The sequence below is a fragment of the Typopeltis vanoorti genome, chromosome 1 (assembly GCF_054136105.1).
Source record: "Typopeltis vanoorti isolate ZY-2024b chromosome 1, IOZ_Tvanoo_1.0, whole genome shotgun sequence".
NCBI lineage: Eukaryota > Metazoa > Arthropoda > Arachnida > Uropygi > Thelyphonidae > Typopeltis > Typopeltis vanoorti.
Window position 1 is genome coordinate 122,999,173 of NC_143549.1, and position 22,218 is coordinate 123,021,390.

A 22,218-nucleotide genomic window follows, 5' to 3' on the forward strand; every position below is an offset into this window, starting at 1 on the left:
ATAATAATAACAGCTACTACAGACACTCCTGTGGCCACTCCAACAACTGTAAAAATAAAGAGAAATCGTTAATTAAAAAAATAGAAAAAGATTTGAGCGTTATGTTTGATAAAAAGTGAATTAAACTTCTAATTTCTACCTCCATTCTAATCCACATTCTAATCTAATTCTTTTTTGGCGTAGATCTTAATCGATAACAAAAAGACAGCATTGGAATGTGAAAGCCAGCATATCATACTTCCAAAGAGGCAGAGTTTCATGCACATTTTTCTGCAAAACTTTATTTAATAAATGACGCGACGATTCGTGCAGACAGCCAGCCAGACGCACAGACAAGCGGAGAGACAGTCTGAATGAGCTCAACATTCCAACTAGACTTGATGGCAGCGGCGATGTGTAATACATTATATTGATTTCATGTAAGTTGTGTATGTAGAGTCGGTATTAGTTATCCTTAGAAGTATCGGATATATTCTTATGCATTTACATTTTGGTGCAAAAATATATTACTAGATTTATAGTAAACCGTCATTAATATTAAAGAATCATTTTCAATTAAATTTTCACACCAAACTTCAGTCCTCTACCTTGTATGTAAAAAGCCGCAGCTATCCATAATAACTTAGAAGCAAAAGGATGCACAACTCACTGAAATTTCTGTTGTTTGGAATGAAACAGTGTGTTAATTATAAATGCTACTAGATCTCCGACTGATTTGTTTCGCAACGCGGGGAGGAGGGTAAGCTCAAATTTTCTGGAGGAAAAACAAGCTTTCACCTTCCTGTGAGACACGTTGACTCACCTCCAGTTTGAAAAATCCTTAAACATGTTGGCGTGTTTGAGAGGATTCGAAACCCACAATCAAAAAAAAACGTGTTTTCTTTCATGTTACAAACGCATCGCTCACTGGGAGTTTTAGTGAACACTCCCATTAACATTAGATAGAACCGGAATGCAAAACTATATACAGTATATAAAGTTACAAAGAAATTTCTCACAAAAAAATAAATACATCATTTTAATAGATTTAGGAGACGTCTAAGTTATAATAGTGCCTCTGAAACGCAAATGGAAGAAGGACAGGGCATTGAGCACTTCCACTGGAAAAGATCTTATGAGAAGAATCTTTATATGGAGGTTTTCAATTGCAGGTGAGTTCGTCGATTTCATACCAATTCATTCCCGGAAAGATTTTTTTCATTTCGCATGCAGACAAATCGGTTAGAGAATATATTCAGTTGATAGACAAAAATAGTATTAGAAGACAGCAGATAGCGCAATGTGTTGATGGAGGATCCAGGTAGTATAGACGGTTAGTTGTGTAGTGTGGACTGTCCTCCTGTGATGAGTCTTGGACTCCGTGGAGGTGTCATATGATAACAATTTCTGTTTATTCTAATTTGCTGTGAACTATCGCACCGCTCTCTCTTCTCAGATGTGATGTATCACTTTCCCAGTAATTACAGGTTTTGCTACACTCGAAATAATTATTATCGCTCGCAGTGCATTTTTTATGTGACTCCCTCTTTCAAAAGTTTGTAAACCTACAGTACATTAGTACCGTAAGGGGCGAGAAGAACTACTAAGGATTTTTTTTTCTATTTTCACTAATTTTCAATTTTATTATTATTATTATTTTTTTTTTTTGGCATAGTCCAGAAAAACCCTGCTCTAGAGACCAAACATGGAACTTTTTCAAGTCACTTCAGGCCTCCAATAAGCGGAAGGGTGGTCTCTCACTGGAGGTTGAAATTCATTCCTATCTTTTGGGCCTCTTGTTTTGTAGTTGTCTTTTTCGTCATAGTCTGTTGCTTGTTGCATCAGAAGACTGTTAGTGTATGTAAAGAATTTTGTCCCTATATAACGAAAGGGTAGTGATATTAGGAATATTAGTCTCCCGGTTGAGCTGTTCGTTTTTTTAAACCACGGAGCATGTACGATCATGCGTAACCATTTATTTTGAATGGTCTATATCATTTTCCGGACTTTATTCTTGTCTCCAATGAGTTGTATAATATCTTCAAGGAGTCACTTCATACAGTATCAGCATAACAGTTATTTTTATACACATGAAAACATAATAATAACAATGGTATCCAGTGGGAGACTGTAAAATACAAATTATAGTGTATGTTTAATATACTTTATTTTCACAAGTTTATGGAGACAACAAATTCGTTGGTAATTAATTATACAAATATCAATATTTCGTTTAAAATTAATTGAAATGTAGAAAAAAAGCAAATTCCTACCTTCACCATCAATCTGACATCTTGCTCCTATATAGTTACCGCGACACCTGTCAAACAAATAGTTTTTTCAGCTAAAACTGAATGATATAAATACTTAATTTTTACTAAGTAATTTTGCATTATTTACAAAAATGCTAAGGATAGAGTTTTAGATGATTATTCTGTATTAGATTTCACCTATTTGAAGTGAAGCAATTATCATAAATTTCCACTAGCGGTCAGTCCATAATATATAAAGTAATTATATTAATTATATTTTTATATTCTCCTTGTGCGATCGATTAATTTATCCATATGAGAAATTATAAGATAGTAAGTGTACCCTTTTTTTCTTTTAGTTGTGTTATAATTACGTAGCACATATTTTCGAATCTGTTAGGCAAGTTTTTTTTTTTTCCCGGAGGGGGCGGTATATTTGTTTCCAGACGAATGTTAAATACAAGTCAACGTGTTGCAATGCTTTAACTTCGTGTTAGTGAAGTATTTTGAAATAAACGTGCATAGTTATCAAGAACGAACTATGAAAAAAAAACCAAAATAATAATTTAATATCATAATTTATTTTAAGCAGCTTTAGAATAACAGAAAAAACATTAATGAAAAATAATTCCACTCATATACGTTTCATGATGAGACTAGTAGCAATGACACCCATTTTCAAACAACAGTTTGCTGTTCAAATTCGTGCGAAATGTGATATATCCATGAGAATGGTAAGTTGCAGTATTTTTTGTGAGATGAATTATTTCACTGACTACGAAAGCACTGATAAGCTTAAGAAGGCCGAAGCCAGTGATGGTATAGCAGTGTATTGATTGTTCTTAGTATCAGAGTTTGTGTACAGCTGTAATATTTTGCGATGATACTAACAGTAAAGGAAGTGGTTAGTTTTCGAAGGCCACAGACCAGAGATAGTCTATCGGTGGTTCTTTTCATGTCGGAGGAGTGAATCTCTATTTACTAACTGTAAAATCGGAAGAGTGTATCTGTATTTGCTAGCTATAAAATGTGTATTTTGTTCTTCGTGTTTGGAGCAGTGTATTTTGATTTTATTAATCTAAAAGATGCTTTTCGAGGGTAACAGACATAAAAATAGTCTACTGATAGTTGTTAATAAAAACTTTTTGGTACTGCTGTGGGATTTTCATGTCTGCAAGAATGTGTATCTGGATTTCACTAACTGTAAAGGGGATGATTAGTGTTCAAATGTCACAGTCCAGACATAGTCTATTTTTTTGGGGGGGGCGGGGGTTCTTGATAACAGCATTTTGGTAGTACTGTGATATTTTCATTTCGGAGCAGTGTAGCTTGATTTCACTAAGTCTAAAAGATGTGCAAAGTTTCCGAAGACCACAGACCAGAGATAATCTATTAGCGGTTATTGATAATGGCATTTTGGTAGAGCTGTTTTCTTTTCATGTCTGGAGGAGCGTATCTGAGCTTCACTAACTGTAATGAGCTTGATTAGTTTTTCATGTCTTGAGAAGTGTATCCGGATTTTTATTTCTCTAAAGGGTATGGTTAGTTTTCGACGGCCACAGACCACAGATAGTCTATTGATGATTATTAATAATAGCATTTTCGTGTTCATGTTATTTTCATGTGTGGATGAGCGTACTTGGATTTCACTATGTGTAAAAGGTGAGGTTAATTTTCGAGCGCCACTGACCAGAGATAATCTATTACTGGTTCTTGTTAATAGCATTTTGGTATTGCTGTGACATTTTCATGTCTGAAGAGCATATCTAGATTTCACTAACTGTAAAGGGTGGTTAATTTTTGAGGGTCACTGACCTGATATACTCTGTTAGCGGTTCTTGACAGCATCATTTTTGCTACTGCTCTGGTATTTTCATGTCTGTGAGGTTTATCTCAATTTCATTAAATATAAATTGTGTGGTTGTCAGAGTGGTTATGCGCTTCGCAACCATATGCCTGGGAAATGAGTGTCTTGGGTTCGATTCCCGTCGTTGACGTGAGGAGCTTAAGGATCTTTCACAGACATAGCCAAGTTAGCCCGTCTTGGGCGTGGACTGCAGAGTTTTTCTCCCCAGTTTATCTGGGGGTTTTTCATCCCGCAAGCAGGCAAACCGGCCCCCGTGAAGACACGAATCTACAGACATGGGACACACCGGTGGCATAGGGCTAACCACCTTATCCTCGAGTTACGGTTGCGGTTGCCAAATCCAAGAATACTTGGAAAGGTCGTGGGTGCTTAAGTGGACCACCTAAGCGCCCACTGTTAGGACCACTTAAATGCCTGATAGGATAAATTGCGTGGTTAGTGAAATTGAGGGCCGTAGACGTAGGTAGTCTATTGATGTTTCTTGTTAGTAGTACATGTGATATTGGCGAAGGTATATTCCTTTCCGAAGTGGAAATATGTTCATTATATGGCAATATGTTAATGTGCTTACCTTTGTTGATATGATCTCTTACAGAGAATCATAAAGAATGCTGCAACTTACTGGACGTAGGACATTTGACCTGACCTCGAACATCGAGTCTTTGCTCTAAGGGTACTATAGGAAGTTCTATTTGTCCGTACATACAGTATAAGTGAAAAATTTTTTTTTTTCACGGTTGTTTTAAGGCGTTCGTTTTTTTAGCTATTTTTATTTCTTACTTGACAAAAATGAAAAAAAAAAATGCAATTTTGGTTGAGTTTTAGTAGAAGCTATTAAGAGTAAATTAAACCGATTAACTTGAAAGAGTGGAATAATACTTTAAAAATCTAAATAGTTGGGACAGTAGGCTACTAACACATTACATAACTCTGAAAATTAAAAAACAACAACAACAATCCTCTTTTGTTAATTATTTAATAATTACACAAGCGTCCATAGTTCTAGAGCAGTGGTTCTTAACCGGTGTTCCGCTAACTGGTTACAAGTGTTCCGCCGATGAAAGATCTCGCCTGACACTTTAATACGAAACAGGCTAATCTTTCTTCAAACACTAAAGATTATTTCAAGAGATTGTTGAATGAGTTAAACAAGTAAATTATTTTGAAAAGACAGTTAAAATTTCCGATAAGGCACAACTTACATCATATAAGGAAGCTGAATTCATTGCTGTAAAATTAAAACCACTCATTTTGCAGTCTCTTATTTTACCAGCATGTTGTGAAATAGTAAACATTATGTTTGGCGACAAAGCAAAAAAGGAAATTATGAAAATTCCTCATTCGGACGATACAATAAAAAATAAAATTAAAGATATGTCAGATGATACTGAGAAAACAGTTACCAATAAACTTTCCAAACAACATTTTGCTTTAAAAATTGACGAGTTCACTGACATCAGCGGTAAAGCTCATACTAGGATTCGTTCGTTTCATTAATGAAAACGAAATGGTGGGTCAATTTCTATGCTGCAGAGAACTTACCGAACGTACAACAGGACAAGATATTTTTGATTCTATTACGTCATGTTTAGAAAATTTTAAAAGTTCATGGGAGCTGGGTGTAGGAATTTGTACTTGCGGTGCTTCATCAAAGGTAGGTTCTATTAAAAGATTTGTTACCCTTAGAAAGAAAATAAACCCAAACATTATATCTATGCACTATTTTTTGTACAGAGAATCCCTAGTTTCAAAAACGTTACCGGCAATATTAAAACCTGCACTAGACCAAGTCGTAAATATGGTAAATTACATCGTCAAGACCTTTAAAAGCTTGCTTTAAAAGCAAAAAAAAAAAAAAAAAAATGCATGTCTATAGAAGCCAAGTACAAATCTTTGCGTTTACACGCTGAAATAAGATGGTTATCCAGGGGTAAAGTGCTATTCCGAATTTTAGAACTTAAGAATGAATTATTGGCCTTTTTCAAAATGAAGGTACAGATGCTTTTGTAAAATGTCTTCAAAATGATATTTGGTGTGCTAAAATGGCATATTTAGCCGATATTCTTTTAATTACTTAAATAGCGTTAATACAAGTATCCAAAGGAAAAATTAAAATATTTTGACATCCACTGACAAATTGTCCGCGTTTCATATAAAAGTATCTCTTTGGAAAAACCGCATATCAGAAAAAAAAAAAAAATACAGTAGATATGCTTCCTTCGTTCCATCATAAAAATGTCAAGGGAGTTACTTCCGTTATAACAGAACATTTAACAATATTGGAAGAAAAATTCCAAGTTACTTTCCTTCCATAAATACACACAATTATGGCTGGATACGAAATCCATTTGGCATAATTAATACATCGAGCTGTGAATTTTCATTATAAAGAAGAAGAAGAACAATTAGTTGACTTATCAACGGATCGTATTCTAAAACTGAAATTCTCTGAAATAACTGTTGAGAATTTGGATTTTTGTCCAAGACGAATACCCAGCTGTCTCCACAGGGGTACTGAAAATTTTGTTACGGTTTTCAACATCATATTTGTATGAGCTCGGTTTCTCACACAATGCATGAAAGACTTACTAATATAAACAAAAAGATGAGGTTAGCTACATCACGTTAGACCTGATATTGCTGAAATCTGCAAAACCGTCAAGCTCAAGTATCGCATTAAAATAAGTCCCATTTCTATAAAAGGCAAGTCCATGCATATTTTTATTGTTAGCTTTATGACCCTAATGCTTTTGGTGTTCCCCCAAATTTTTCTTGTAATCAAAAGTGTTCCGTGACTTCAAAAAGGTTAAGAACCACTGTTCTAGAGATTTAAAAATGGCTTAAGCTGTTATTTAGTAATTCAAATACAAAAAACAAAATACTGTATATGTCGGCGTATAGGACGAGGCCTAAATTTTAGACTATTTTTAGGATTTAAGCTTATGTTGGTTGTATAAGACGACCCCCCTCCCCCCAATTTCTTCTTTCTTGTATTCATGCAACGTTAGATATTGTTGTTATATCTTATTTTTATATCTATGCATATCCGTTATTTTTTTGCATAGCATGGATTTAATATTTACGCGAATTACACTAATTAAAAGTGATTAGTCCCAATTTTAATTAATTATTAATTTTGCATTTTTTTTTTATTTTTGGATTATTAACATTGTTATCATTTAAAATCATGGAACCAGCAACAAAACGAAGAAAGTATGAAGCTCGATTTAAAATAAGGGTAATTGAAATTGCAAAGCAAACTAATAACTGTGCTGCTGCAAGAAAATTTGACATAACTGAGAAGATGGTAAGAGAATGGAGGAAGAAAGAAGATATTTTAAAAAAATTGCCAAAGAAAAAATGTACGATGAGAACGGGGATCACCCGATGGCCACAACTGGAAAATCACGTTGCAGAATGGGTATTCGAACAAAGGCAGAATGGTTATCTTGTTACAAGAAATATGATTAGAGCATATGCACTAAAATGGCCGAGATTGAATCCTGATAAACGTATAGAATTTTTGAAGCTACTTGAAGATGGTGTAATCGTTTTATGAACAGATAAAATCTGGTAATACGACAAAAAACGAAAATTGTTCAAAAACTACCAGCAGATCTTGACCACAAACTAACCAGTTTCCATAAATTTATTATGCAGTTGAGACAAGAATATAAATTTTTATTTTCAAATATGGAAATATGGATGAAACTCCTATGAGCTTTTATATGATAAGCAATAAAACAATGGATTCTAAAGGTAGTAAGAGTGTGCTAGTTGGAAGTACAGGTCATGAAAAAACAAGGTTTGCGGTTGTATTGTCATGTTTGGCTGATGGAACCAAGTTAAAACCAATGATCATCTTCAAACGTAAAACTAAACCTAAGATAAAATTTCCTTCAAGTGTTTTTGTACATTTTCACGAAAAAGGATGGATGGACGAAAATGGTGCGAAATTATGGATAAATAATGTGTGGAACACGCGACAGACGGTATAATGAAGAAACGCAGTTTATTAGTATGGGATATGTTTCGTAGTCATTTAACTGAGAATACTAAAAGTCTTCTAGAAAAAAAAATAAGACAAAAATTGCTCTCATACCAGGTGGTTTAACTTCTATATTTAACTTCTATATTTCAACCACCAGACGTCTGCTTGAACAAACCATTTAAAGATCACACGCGAGAAGAGTGGAAAATTGAATGTTGACCGGTGAAAAATCATTTACAAACGGTGGATCTATGCGCGCTGCATCAGTTGATATGTTGTGCAATTTTGTGACCAAAGTAGAGACTGTAATAAAATCATTTAAAAAGTGTGGTATCTCTAATCTTACGGATGGTACGGAAGATAATCTGTTGTGGGACACTGATGGCGATGAAAACGAAGTCAATTCACTGGATTCAAACTGGGATCCATATGACGATCATTTAAACAATGAATCTGAAAAACTATTTTCTACAGATGATGAAGAAAATTAACATGAAAATTTAGGTTAATAATTATTATTTGTTTTTTAAGACATATCTATTGTAATATTTTAAACAACTCTATGTAACAAAAAATTAATCTGATTTATTTATAAACACTGCCTATTTTCTAATATAACGATGTATTGTAACTACCTAAATTTCATCCAAGAAATTAAGCTTCCCTTTTTATACTCGCCGTATAAGACGACCCCTGATTTCGAGGGGTTTTCTGTAGTTGAGAGTCGTCTTATACGCCGACATATACGGTAATTTAGTTACTGCTCGCGTAGAGTCTCAAGGGAATGGACAGAAGTAAAAATAGTTCCAATGTATAAATACGGTTCCAAGACGGAACTAAATTATAGCCATGGGAAGCGGTAAATGGGTGTTTGAAGAAACAGGCACTAGTTGCTTACTAAGAGTTAAGAGAATTAATAAACTGGGAATTAAATGGATGAGTAACAGCATTAAGCAGAAGTTAAAAAGAAAGCAGCGAAGCATGTGGAAGCAATTCATAGATAGAGGTGACAAGCAAGCCGATGGGTAGTATAAAGCACATGGTACAGACGCTACTGAAGCAGATGAACAGACTGAACTCTTGCAAAATGAATTATTGAGTAATCATTTTGCAAGAGTGTATAATTCAGGCAATGCTATTACAGTAATAGATATGACAGTGATTAGTGTGGAAGTAAGGATAGAGGAAATCAAGGAACATAGAATATTATAAAATGTGAATATTAATACAGCTATGGATTTGGAAGAGATATCAGCCAGTGTTTTACGAAAATGTGCTGGGGAATTGGTAGTACCTTTGACTAAGTTATTTATTCTCCCTCTCAGCTCGTGTAGAGTCCCAAGAGAATGGAAAGAAGTGAAAATAGTTTCATCATAAAGGTGGATCTAAGACCGAAGTACTCGTAGCTAATTATAGACCAATTAATACTTCAGGAGTAGTGATCAAACTAGAGAAGTGGATTAAAGACAAAATTCAGAAAAAGCTATATAGGAATGGGATAGTCTACAGGGGACGGCATGGCGTTGTGAAGAATAGGTCTTGCTTCAGAACTTACTTTCTATACAAAGGCATTTGATAGGATACCTCATGGAATCTTGATATATCAATTACATCAAATGGGTATGGATATGAAACTGGGCGATGAATAAAGAGTGGTTGATGGAGATACCAGACAGTAGTTTATGCGATTAGTCCTGTGTGAAGCCAGAGATTTAGGGAGTGTTGGTGACGAGTTGAATTTCAGGAAGCATGTTGCAAAAGTGGCTAAAACAGCTCATAGGATTACCTGGTTATTGAGGAACAGACTGACATGATGAGATGTTATTATTTCTATTTATACCGTATTGATATGGCCTCATCGGGATTATTGCGCACAGATTTGGTCGCCCGGGTTTCTTGGAGGTGTGAATGAACTTGAACGAATGCAGAGGCGGTTAACTAAGATGGCAGCAGGACTGTGGGATGTTCTATATGAGGAGTGAAGGTTTCTGTGGTTTACAGAAACTGGTTGATGGGGAGATAAGATAGAGACATATAAGTTGCTCAGAAGGGTTACAGAATTGACGGGAACGAAGTATTCCAGTACATGAATAATGTGAGGAAAACTACAGTTCGTCCACAGAAACTGAATAACAGTGTGATAAGCAGGAGAGTGAAGCCTAGATTTTTTTGGTTGGAGAGTTGGTGAATTAGTGTAACAATTGCCAGAGTAAGCTATGTGTGCATTGTCAGTGAATGATTCAATGCTATATATGACAGATATTGTTCATGTCTTGATAATTGTTGATTAATATTTTGAAAGAGATCTCCCGCGATGAGGTCTACAGTCTTCAGAGAGGTGCCTGTATGTAATAGTAATAAATAAATTATTTTTTCTCTCATTTTATTTTATTATTGAATCTAACAGGTTCATAACATTTTTAGCTTAACAAGAAGTGAAAAGGATAGATGTCATGTTTATACACTGCTTGAAAAGAAATCAAAGGACACCACCACCATGGGCAAGATGCATCATGCATGTAACGAGTCACGTGTTTGTAGACGGCATACATTGGAGGAATATGATGCTCTCAATCAGTGCAACTATATCCGGGTGAAATAGATGCGAAAAGGGAACTGACGGAGTTTGAAAGAGGCGCCGTGTTAGGATGCCATGTCGGAAGCCTATTTGTTCGGCAAATTGTTGAGAAGCTGGGCCATCCCAGGTCAATAATCAGTGATACCGTAATGAGATAGATGAAAGGGCAGGGAATCATCTGGAAATGCTACCCACAGTGGACGACCGACCATACTCAACAAACGTGACCGTAGAGTGCTACGAAGGATATTGTGTAATAACCGCCATGTGTTGGCTGATACGTTAAATTCGAAGTTCCAGGCATCGAATGGAAATCTGTACAAAAGCAATCAGAACAGAAGCTCACAACATGGATTTCCATGGTAGACCGCAAAATACAAGCCCCCACATTACTTGAACCAACATGCAGCGTCATCTTCAGTGGCGCAAAGAGCGTGTACAGTGGGACATGGAAGCTTGGAAAGCTCTGTTATGGTGCGTTGAATCACACTAAACCCTTGTCCGAGCAAAAGACGGGTATGGGTGTGGCGAATGCTTTCTGGTTTGACCTCGGACCTATGTTTGTGGTACAACGAACACTGAACTTCGAGAGGTATCTCAACATTCTGGACAATGATACTTCCTACTTTGTGGCGTTTCTACGGAACTGTCTCTTTCGGCAAGAGAATGCACCGTGTCATAGGGCTGCTGATGTAACTGCGTGGGTTGTGGATATAAACGTCACCACACTTGACTGGCCTCCACAGAGACTGATCTCAACCCTATTCTCCATCCCACAACAGTGCAGGACCTCACTACATGCCTACAGGAAGAAAGGTCCAAAATTCCCATTGATCGCTATCATGCGCCTGCGGAAATTATTTCCTGTAGGATTGCTGCAGTCATCGCAGTGAAAGGAGGTCCTACATCTTATTAAGGTGGGCGCAATAGCTGTTTGCTCCTCATACCATGGTATCCGTTCAATTCTTTCCAACATGTATATGGAGACGGACGGAGTCATTTTCGTTTTATTATTTGTATTAATTAGAACATAGTTTTTTTTTTAATTTAAATTAAGGGAATATTAAATCCCACATTGTTTTAAAACCGAATAAGAAACTCAAGAATACCGAATAAGAATACAAAGATTAGCGATCAGAACTTTACCACCTTTGCTACGAGCTGCCCGAATTTGTACTACGTACTAGGGCTACGTGCATTTGCTCACGTTAGTATAGTTCGCCCACCGATTTGAGGTCCCTCGACACTTCTGCGCATCTCAGAAAAAGAAGAATCCATTCCGATAATAGGGTAATCAGTCCGTATAGTGGGATGAGTTGTTTATTATTACCGGTCGGAAAATTAACTTATCTTTTATGATTATTGTAGTTAACTATGTTGCTTGTATAACAGTTGGAAAATTTTACCTATAAAGCACGTGATTTCGCGTGTTGGCGACCAATTCGGACGTCCTTCATTTTTTTCTCCCCTTCAGCATGAATCGACTATTCTTGGAAAGACGCGAAGCAGGGACCTGGAAACGGTGGGCGAACTATAGTCGCCGATACTTTTATAGTTTATTATACTATATTCGGCATGAAACTCTCTGATTCCAATCTTTGAGTTTCTTATTCGGTTTTTAAACAATGTGGGATTTAATATCCCCTTAATTTAAATAATGTTTATATCGCCGAAATGAAGCCGATTGGCTCTTTATATTTAAGTCGAACATAGTTTTTCTTCAACACGTGTTAATCTAGCGGTTTCGTTATGGAACTCTTATTTTATCGTCTTTTTTAATTGATGAAAAAAAAAAAAAAACATCCTCTTTGCCATTCAACGATTAAGAAATAATATCTTCAAAGAGTAGAGTTAAAACAAAACAGGCAAACCTGCCAGAAGAACCCAGCCATATTATTAATCAATATACGGCATCTCAGCCTTAGTTACCGGACATAATTCCCACTAAACAATCAACCAACTGATAGTGAAAAAGAGGCAGCAAAAGATTATATACTTTTCAAGAATGTGCATTCCGCCTGAGGTTTGTCAAAAATCTTAATCTTGCTTAATGTAAGAAACCAATAATATAATTTTGAAATTTGTATTTAAAACTTAGCAAGCTGTTCGAATTAAAATCCCATTCTGATTTGCATTCGTTTCCCATGTTATAAAGAGTAAAATTGCCTGTGGCTTTCTTTCAGAGAAATTTTACCTGCCTCTTTTTTGGTGTGCTTATATCGTCAGACTGAAGGAGAAAAAAGAGATGATTGGATTTTTGCGTTCATGTTGGAGACAGTTGTGAGAACTACATCAAGTTTCTTAAAATTTACTGAGAAAGAATAGGATACGAACTATAATCGCGGAAAAAGAAACCGTTCAAAAAATAGATCAAGTCAAGAAAATTATAGTGACTTAGTATTTCATATCTCGGACACGATTTCTATGGAAACTCTTGCTCTGGTATGGATCTTATTCTTATTCTCTACCTTCTTATTCTTTAGCAACGACTGTTTCAACAGAAACTGTCGAGCCAAGCGGATCAAATCTCTTCGTTTCTTCCTATCCTGCCAAATTCTTCGTTCACATTATGGTTCTTTACCTGAGATCGATAATGTTAAGTAGAAAGATAAGATGTTAATGGTCTAATTTTTTCTATCTCGCAGTCGGTATTCTATATCTGTAGAGATGTGTATTCGCGGTCCGATTTCTGAGGGACAAAAACGCAGAGTTTCTGGAAGAAGAAACCTGCCATCTCCGTATGAGACAGGCTAACTCATCTTTGACCGAAAAGCAATTATAAAGGTTCCTCGCGTCACAGATGGGATTGGAATCCTGGAATCCAACCAAAGGGCTCCATAGATATCATCTGAGCTATGGATCTTAAACATTAATAGTTCCCATATAATCTCCGCTCCTCCAGGGGTACGAACCATACTATTTAGAAATCCCTCTTGAAAATCCATGGATAAACATTTGGAACTACTTTATTTCAATAAATATTGTGAAATCTCATGATAGCACAAGCTTATAACATGAAAGCATGATCTGGTAATCTTTCTTTATTTTTTCAAACGGAATGCGACATTAAAATAGCGTTAAAACCTAAAATAAATATACTGAAATATGAGATATATTACATTATACAGTTGTGACATTTCACCTATATCGATATTACAGTAGTACAAGCGAAATGCCAAGGATTTCGATAAATTTAAATGTGCTATTTATGAAGTTTTTGACAAACTAATAAACATGAGAAAATGTTTGGTTCTTACTTGCATTTTGGATGTCCATCGGCAATTAGGCATGTTCCATGATGATTACAGAAGTCAGATGGACAAGCTAAAATAAAACAGTTCTGTTAATTATTGTAATTAACTGTTTGTTTAATGAATGCATTACACAAGACATTTTACTCCATTATATCAAATGAATAGATGACAGATGGTTTCCATCTGTCATCTATTCATTCATTATCGCAACTTAGAGCAATTTTACATATGCAAAATTTCTTGTTTTTGCCACTTTAATGGCAAAATTTTTGCCATTAAAGTGGTTCCAAAAATCAAAAATCAAATCCTCTAACTTCACCTATTCCCTATACGGGAACAAATCCTTTTTGTTCCCGTATAGGGAATAGGTGAGGCCGTTTTAGCCCTATCTAACTTTTGGAGACTGAGTGGATGGTTTAGTCTCCACTGGTAGCCAATCAGAGATAGCATCCCCAAGACTATCACTAATTAATTGGTATGCAGTGAAGAAGGCGGCTAGCAAGTGCCGCCATCTCGTGGTCCCTAACCCTAACACAATATTTTTAATGTCTGAAAATAGTGTGGGTTCGACGGCCGATTTTCTTGAGTTTACGGGACGAAAATCCGAGTTTCCGGGAGAAAAAAACTCGCTTGCCCATGCAAGAGACTAAGTCGGGAACAGGTCGAAAATATGCTTATCTAGTCGGTGACTAGATTTGAACCCCAAGTCTTTCTTTGCAGTCAGGCATCGTAAAGTGCAAACGCCACTTCTACTAAGCTACAACAGGCTCCTAGAACGGTTCCACTAAAATTATAATTTTTAATGAAGATTTAAATACCAAATTTTATTAAAATTCCGATAATCCAGCAAGAAATTATTATTATAATTTCAAATCATTTGCTAATTAAAAGCTGTCCAGTTATAATGATAATAATCAGTTCTCCACAAAGTAGAGAACTGATTATTATTATCGTTCAGTGACGGCTAGTCCATAAGGGATGAAGCCCTGCAGCCCATTACAAAATTAAAGTTCCTGTTTTGTTATCGCCGTTCTTAAATGTTTAGATATTTATTTAAAAACTGGCATTTTGTTGTTTGTAATACAATACCGCTCGATAATATTTTATATAATTCATTTTGTAGCAATAGCTGTATTTTGCAATAGTCAATGTGCTGTGCGGGATAGGACTAGTATTAGTACTGGTTAGTATACTCAACGCTGGAGATGCATTCAATGCAGACCGCATCAAACCGCGACGTAGTGGGGATAACGCGTGATGCAGTTTGGGCTGGTAGCATTGCAACCAAAGATGCGTTGCTACTACACAAACAACACAAATTAACGTCATTGTCGTAGGTTAATATTATGCGGTTTTTCTTTTTTCTATTTAATTCTAGCATTTAATTTATATCTTTGTAGAAATGAACGAAAAGAAGCATTCTGTTAAATATTGTTAATTTCTGTTATGTTTTAATTTTATTAATGATTTAATTTTTTCAATCCATATTGATTTTTTTTTTTTACTTTTAATGTTACAGCCCCACCACTACAAATTCTTACGAGCCGCTGCTGTTATCATTTCAAGTCGTTGTGCTAAGGAAAACAGATTTTGGTGGAGGAGTATACCAATAAGTTTAAATAGGCATCGTTAGTAAGTTCTAATTAGGTGCGCTACGCAAAATGCTGAAGGACTGTGAGCCATTTTGCTTGACCTTTATTAAAAACATGAAGAAAGAAACGAACGAACTAATGAAGAAAAAGGAAAATGATTGGCCATTGCCTTCGTTGAACATTTAAAATAATTTTTTTAAAAAAAGGCTATTACAGTTGTTTCTATGGTTAAATCTCAATATCAAACGAAAACAAACCATGGAACATAGAACATGTTCCATGGTTCGTTTGGAGAAATTTGTTTTCACTTTTCCATGGAGAAAAGTGAAAACAAAGTTTAATAGCACAACTAGTTTCAGCTTGTATCAGCCTTCTTCAGGTTCATATTAAAAAAGAAATAACCAGTAAAAACATAGAGGAAATAACTATAAACATCACGAAAAGTTAGTGTATATATTTCGGCGTTGAAGTCTGCGTATTCAAAACTGTTCTCTCGTTGGCTTCATTGTTGGGCGTATAGCATCTCGAGAACACCAGTACTGGATCGTAGCACAATGACAGGCTGGAAGGTTGTACACAGGTTGTTGTTGTTGAGATGTAGTGGGTTGAGAATGATTTCTTTAGATTCTATCTTCCTTTCTAAATCATCGTAGCAACGGAAAATATTATTAGACTTGTCCCATAGAACTGTATCGCAAAGTTTTTCTTCATTAGAATTTGCCGAGAACAGAACATGACTAGACAAAGCACTGGCTCGCGTTCTCCCGTAATGTGTTCTTCAATTCGTAACTCGATCGATTTCTCTGTTTGGCCAAAGTATTGTATATCACAGTTGCACCAAATCTGATAAACACCGGGATTGTGATGTCTAGGTTTCGGACGGCTCACTAAGGAGTGGATTTTCGGAAGAGGAGTAATTAAATTTCTAATGTTGTATTTCCTAAGAACCTTGGCCAATTTTGGTTAGACAGAGCTTATGTATAGTATAGAAATGTTGCCTTTCACATTATTGGTCTCTTCATTATGGCGAGCGGTGGATTTAATTGGAATTTTTCAATTGTTTTTTGTGAATAACCATTCAGTTGAAAAGTGGTCCTGAGAAAATTGAGTTCTTTATTAAGTTCTATCTCATAATCAAGAAGAGAGCAAGCACGATGTCCTAATGTAGAAATGATTCCAAACTTTTGAGGAGGATAATGATGGGATTGACCATGGAGATATCTGTTAGTGTGGGTAGGTTTTCTGTAAATCGAGATTTTTAATTTCTCCGAGAAACTGGTCAGTTTAATGTCCCAAAAAGGAAGAGAACCATAAGCTTCAAACTCAGCCATAAATTTTATGTTCGGATGTTGATTATTTGGATGTTCTAGGAATTTCAGGAGAGATTCACGGCCATGGCTCGAAATCGGGAAAATGTCATCAATATATCTTTTTCAAATTCTTGGTTTTAAAGGATAAGAAGAGATGGCTTTAACTGCCAGATCTTCTAAATTGATGTTCGCAAGTACCGGTGACACCGGATTACCCATTGCAAGACCAATACTTTTGTTTATGGATGGTATCCTGAAACTTGAAGTATCCAAGTTTTTATTATGTATAAAAGATATTATTATTAAGGAAGATGAAATCAAGGCAAGTTTTGACATAGTCTCCTTATTTACCAATGTTCCCACAGACGAAGTTCTTTTACTACTCAAAGATAAATTACCTAAAATGATCCTGGCCGTGAATCTCTCCTGAACTGATGCTTACTGCAGTTCACTAAATCCCTGAATAAAATGTAAGAACTATATTTTCTATACTATGATTATTTACTCAATTTCTTGCGCTTTCTTCGGCATGCCAACTTCTCATGTAAACCCGGCATTTCTATGCTGGAATGACGTGGGGTTCTTTAATAATAATAATAATAATAATAATAATAATAATAATAATAATAATAATAATAAGTACTGATGATTACTTACCATCGCAAGTTCTTCCACTTTTCCAGTGATCTTCGGGAAATTTATCATTAAATTCCGATGCGCAAACGCAGCGAAAGGAGCCCATCGTATTTTCACAGTGTCCATTTTCTGAGCAGTCGTGGAGTTCATGTGTTGAACACTCGTTATAATCTAAAAGGATAATTTTTCAAAATAGTATATAAGTCATTTGAATATTCTATTGCTAGATGACAACTAATCATAAAAAATAAAAAAGTAAGACAAAATATATTAAATTATCCATGTTTACTATCAGCATGTTCATTTCTGTGATTCGTATTTATATTGCTTTGTACTAATCATAATGATAATAAGCCTCTTCGTCAATCATAAGACGCTATCCAAAACGTAAACAAGCTAAAACAGTCAAGGCAAAAAGTACCTTTGAGGTCAGAGGATATTTATATTCTTTTGTTGTTGCAAACTAAAATAATTCATTTCAAAATCCAGTTTAATCGAGCTGAAATACATGCTGTTGATTGTCAATTATCCAACAAAAGCGATAAATTATTAGATCATTCGCTAAATATTTTGATATTCTCTTCTTAATAAGTGAATTAAGAAAAGTACAGAATTCTGTTATTATTATTATTTTTTTTAACACCAAATGCGAGAAACATCTTAGTTCCCTTTCACCTTTCCAGAGGTTTTGAGAAATACGTAAAGGTGTACGTATAATTTACGACCATTGAACGCAGTCTGATTTACAGTTGCCAGAGGTGGCTGCAAAAAATGGACCAATGAAATACTGAGGAAACAACAAACAACCTTCTGTTGTACAAAATTGTTTTCTTATATCTCGTTGCTGTTGTTGCAAACATAATAGCTGCCGAGTAGCAGCTGTTATGTTTGCAACAATAACAGCTGCTTATTAAATACAGCATGCATTTTCCGTACTTCACATGGAAAGTGTGAAGCTATTAACGACACGTAGAGTTTTTTAATGTGACTCCCACCTATGAAAGGTTCTAATCCTACAGTATATTAATAACAATGGTGGGCTTAGAGGTTTTTTTTCTTATTTTTTAAAAGGTTTTTCCTTTTCTTTTTTTTGAAATATTTTTACTTATTTTCACATAATCCGTAATTTTCACATTTTCACATAATTTCACATAATCACCTTTAGAGATCAAACATGACAATTTTGCAATCTACTTCAGGCCCCCAACGATAAAATTCACTCCTACCCACGGTTGGAACTCGAGTTCTACCGTGGGTCTGGAGAGGAATTTCGAGTTCCACATCCATGATCGAACTCCAACCCCCCCCCCAAAAAAAAACTTGTTGTCCGTAGAGCGGGTATGCGGGTTCGAATCCAGTCTACGAAAATCGATTTTTTTTTGTTCCAGAAAATTAATTCCCCCCCCCATTTCATTCAATAATGCAGCCAAACCGGCCTAAAGAAACACAATTAACGTACATAATACACGAATATTAGTATATTATAGCCTTAGTTACTTGTAATTTGTAGCCTTAGTTGCTGTTAATTCGAAATAACCCAACTTATTTGCAAATTAGGATAACTTTCCGGCGATGCATGTTCAAAAAATATGAATAAACCACATTGCTTAATCTCGACTAGGTATTCTTATAACGATGATATAAAGACGATTGCTCGAAAATTATAAGTGATATAATTTTCGAGCAATCGAAGTGATAAGAATAAAATCTAAGATACGTCGGGAAATCAGTAAAAAAAAAAAAAAAAAAAAAGTCAGTCAAATTCGAAAACAAAATCAGCAAAAAATTAGAAATTACAGATAAAAATCATTAAATCTTTTTCATTCCAGAAAAGAAATTTAATATTCTTTATCCGTGTAATCAGTTGAGTTATTTTATATCTAATATTTTCTTACCTTCAACAGATATTAGGGCGCTGTGAGGTCCATTAATATATAAGTTGCTGTCACCAATTTTGTTGTTTCGGCGAGCAATAGATACCGATATTTCTTCTTCCAGATGATGTCGAAAAGTCGAAGATTTCGTAAGCTCGGTCTCTGCCAATTGCACAGTGGCATTCACCACAAGTCTACTAGTCAGAATGTAAAGTTTATTGATGACAACATCCACGAATATGTCTGCTAAAGAGGTATACGAAAACAGAGTAGACAACTGAAAAAAAAATATGATGTCATTAGTCAGTTTCGAATATTATTATTAATATACATTTAAGATGCATATAATTTCAACTTATTCATTCTATTATCATTTAAACAACATGTTATTTTAAGCGATCAACTGAAAACAAGGCTAGGCGTTTAGCCTTTTTATTTTTATTTTTATTTTTTCTAAGCTTATGGTTTTAGTTCTTTGTCGTTTCGATGTGCATTTTATGTTCATAACTAATTTTTTGTAATTAGGACTCATCAAGCAATACGACTTCTCCTTTAAGATTCTATCACTAAAACTTAATTCTTATTATTAGTCATATAAAGGTTGTTTGGTTCACTTAAAGAATAATGCCAACAGTATAACTTATAAAAAGTAAATGTATGTAATATGATAAATATAACTATAAATTATTTCCTAAGTTATATATTCGCTTGATCTACCGCACAAAATTCATCCTAATTAAGTTGTGCTTCGTTTTTTCTCCTCCCGAAGAGTAGGAATAAAGTATTCGTCCTGTTTGAGAAGTGTTTATTTTGTTTCAAAATCAGTTTATTCTCACATGCATTCATTCGTGTAATATCAAATTATAATTAGGAATTCAAATTTTTTATCTTACAAAATTAAAATAGCTATTAAATGAAAATTTTTCGCTTTGTTTATAAACAATTTCATAACAGCTTAGAAACTGTGTATCCACTCACTTTTTATTTTATATAATAATAATAATAATAATAATAATAATAATACATATACATATTATTATTACATCGGAAATCCATATCACTTAAAAGAGCGCTATCCATGAAGTTCATGATTCCACCTGCCATTTCTTGACAAACAAGACACTTATTTTTGTTTTGTTTTCACGATTTTATTATAAACAACGCAAGAAGGCCATGATGTGAAATAACTAATTGCTAAAAGTTGGAATTTTAATTGAGGAAAATTTCTCACTGCAATATATTCGTTTGCAGGAAGTAGGAAAGTATGTGAAATGCATACCACTATCTCATGCCGCTTACAGAGACCATATCTAATATAATTTTCGCAATCGTTTAATTTGTTGACAATCAGGGCTGCTAAAGGAAAAACTACATAGGTTACTGTAATAATTTAAAGACTCGTCCCTGAGGTATCTATTCAATAGTGATCTAATCTACTATTTTAATATTCTTGTTCCACTTTCCATCATTCCTTTCTGTTGTGTGTGTTTTGTCGCTGTGGCTTTTTTTTTTCCTCTTGTGTTTAATTGTGAGCCAGAAGGATTTTTTTTTATATAAAGATAACGCATTTCTCTCCCCCCCACTCCCGCTTTTTTTGGTCGCATGATGTCATATTTTTTTTTTTGTTGTTGTTGTTTTTGTAAACAAGTAGGAAAGAACATTTGGCAGTTTACAGCGGACAATATATTAAATTAAAGTGGAATATTATGTTTAAGTGATAATATTTAAGGAAAATGTTCAAGGACATCAAGATCTTAGCAATCCAGAGGGCAACAAGAAGGCCTCAGGGGGGAAAAAAAAGAGGAGGATTAAGACAAAATTCTTATGATTATACTATTTACAATATATTACTGTGCTTTGCAAATATTGATTATTGGTTCTGGAAAGATCATTTAGTTCAGCGAATAAAGTCCCAAACCTTACCATTCAAGAATAATATGGTTGGGTTGTTCGGAATTAACAAAGACCTGTTAGGTCGTAAGATGAATGCTTCATATAAAGACGCTATTTTTTACAACAGAAATATCAATTAATCTTATATGCAGTATTGTCTACAAACACGTTATCTAAATTATTCTATATATATATACTGTATATATATATATATATATATATTTTTTTTTAAGAATTGAATGACATAAACCGAGAGTAAAGGAAAAAGGTTTAATGGTATCACACGAGTAGTTTCTGCTTTTTACAGCCTTTTTCAGGTGTTTTTATACAAAAAGAAACATTAAACATTGAAGATAAAAACTTTGAAGTTTTTATCTTCAAAGATTAAAGATTAAACATTGAAGATAAAACGTTGTAGTTAACGTATTCAAAGCTGTTCCTTCGTTGGCCACATTGTTCGGTGAGTGCGTGCGTATAACATCTCGTGAGCGCCAGTATGTGATCACAGCAGAATGACAGTCTGGGAGGTTATAGCTTAAATTATTATTTAAATGAACAGGGTTGAGGATGATTTCTCTAGATTCTACAATTTTTCTCTCCAATTCGTCATGACAACGGTAACTGTTGTTAGATCTATCCCAAAGGATTGTATGACTATGGTTTTGATCATCAGAATCGGCCGAAAAAAAAAAAGGATATGGCTGGATAAAGCACTGGCACGTGTTCTCTTGTAAGTGATGTCCCTCCTGTGCTCCTCCATACGCAATTCAATAGACTTATCCGTCTGGCCAAAGTAAGGAATGTCGCAGTCACACCATATCTTGTATACACCGGGATATTTTAGGTTGTGATGGCTAGGCTTTGGACGGCTCATTAGAGAGCAGATCTTAGGAAACGGAGTGAATAAAGTTCTAATGTCATATTTTTTGAGAACCTTGAATAATTTTTGAGAGACTGAGCTTATGTATGGTATAGATATATTGCCTTTAACA

General features: G+C 34.8%; 1 long non-coding RNA gene across 1 annotated transcript; it reads right to left on the bottom strand.

Moving 5' to 3' along the window:
- Positions 1-2,274: 2,274 nt before the first annotated feature.
- Positions 2,275-17,538, bottom strand: LOC150110376 (uncharacterized). Its single transcript, XR_016548651.1, has 3 exons — positions 17,481-17,538; positions 13,925-13,991; positions 2,275-2,299 (listed from the first exon to the last, which is right to left on the bottom strand). It is a non-coding gene; the product is annotated as an uncharacterized LOC150110376 (long non-coding RNA).
- Between the last annotated feature and the right edge of the window lie 4,680 nt (positions 17,539-22,218).